A 1,763-nucleotide genomic window follows, 5' to 3' on the forward strand; every position below is an offset into this window, starting at 1 on the left:
CACAAAGTAAAATTGTGACGAGAAAATAATTTATGATATTTTTGAAAGACGCTCGACTATCAGCAAGCTAGCTGACCGCGGAGATAAGTGGTACCGATGACGCACCATCCTCCGCGCATCGAGAGGATTCTTACCGCCTCTGGCGGCGGCGCAACTCCATCCCCTCTACTTTGGAGAGTATAATAACGAGCCCCAGACCAGAGCATTCCACTCCAACCCTCCTGCTCCTTGTACAGCGGCCCGTTGGCTGCCGTACGTCCCTGAACTCCTGTCCTGGTACAGTAGCCATTGGCTGCCGTATGTCCCTCTCCTCTCATCCTCCCAGGGCACAGCAGCCCGTTGGCTGCCATCCCTATCCATCCACCTCCCAGGGCACAGGGCCCGTTGACTGCCATCCCTATCCGCCATCCTCCCAGGGCACAGTGGCCCGTTGGCTGCCGTCCCTTACCGTCTATCATCTCAGGCACAGCGGCCAGTTGGCTGCTGTCCCTCCTGTCTATCCTTCCTCTTTCTACATACTGGAGCGGAATGGAGGCCATAAGCCAATACAAAATTACCTCGAAGTGGTGTCATCAGAGTAGAGAGCGACCTTCACACTGTCAGAAGCACCAGGAGGTGCTATCCACACCAGCTAAGGCACAAAGAAGGAAGAGAGGAACTTCGACTTGCCTCCTTTCCCCGCCCACATTAAGACTGAGCTAAGTCATCCAGGAGCAACACCTGGGTATCAATCACCTACCTCTGAAGGTACTCAGGGTGTACGTGATACTATCATTGTACTGCATGACAACGAACTCTGTGATTGACGTGAAGAAATTGGTTGTAGAAAATGAATTATTTTGGCATTCATTCCAATCATAATTTCTCAATATGATATATTGTACTGGAGAACTTATCTTATTTTTATTTTTTCCTTTGTGCTTCCAGCACACTCATAATAATGCGTTACTTTTAATTTTCAGATCATGAAGGCTGCTTTCACTTATGGTAACATAATTTACAGCAGAAAATCAGCATAGTGCTGTTGGACGATAATGATGAAATTTGATAATGAATTATGTAGAATCTGCTAATGTGCTCTAACAATATACATAATACATGTATCACTAACAATGCATTTATAGTGATAAAGGTCTGAGCGAATTTGTGATTGTGAATTTATAATTTGAAGTGTGTATTTTAGTGTAAACTTCAATTTGTACTTAATTTGAATCAATGTATATGTTTTTATCAATATCAACTGGAGACCCCCTGGGTTGAAGAATTCGCTCATGAACTGTTGTATTGATCTCTGAGATCTTTCTCAAGTATGATATTACTGTAGTAGGTTCCATGAGAATGCTATTCCAATTGAAAATAGTTATTTGTGCAACTAGTGTGCAAAGTGAGAGTTTGCTGCACCGAAAGAAATGTTTACTTTCTGCGTCTATTTTCTCGAATGGTTTCTTTAGTGCAGCAGAGGAACTTTGCTCACGTATTTCACATTAAACTTTTCCCACAGTTACTATTGAATATGAGAAGTGGTTGATTATAGGTAAAATGATGGCTGAAATCCATCAAATGTTTGTGTGTGTGATGCTGTTATTAATAACAACCTTAATTCATTTAAAAATTAATAATCCGATTGAAGTTGATAATTCTCAGCCAAAGTTCTCATTTCATTCATTCAAGAATCAGAAAAAATACAGATAGAACAATAAATTCGCATTCAAAATACATGCCAACAGCTGATTGGGATGGCTGCAAGATGGCTGAACTGACAA

The sequence above is a fragment of the Nilaparvata lugens genome, chromosome 6 (genome assembly GCF_014356525.2).
Source record: "Nilaparvata lugens isolate BPH chromosome 6, ASM1435652v1, whole genome shotgun sequence".
NCBI classification, from domain to species: Eukaryota; Metazoa; Arthropoda; class Insecta; order Hemiptera; family Delphacidae; genus Nilaparvata; species Nilaparvata lugens.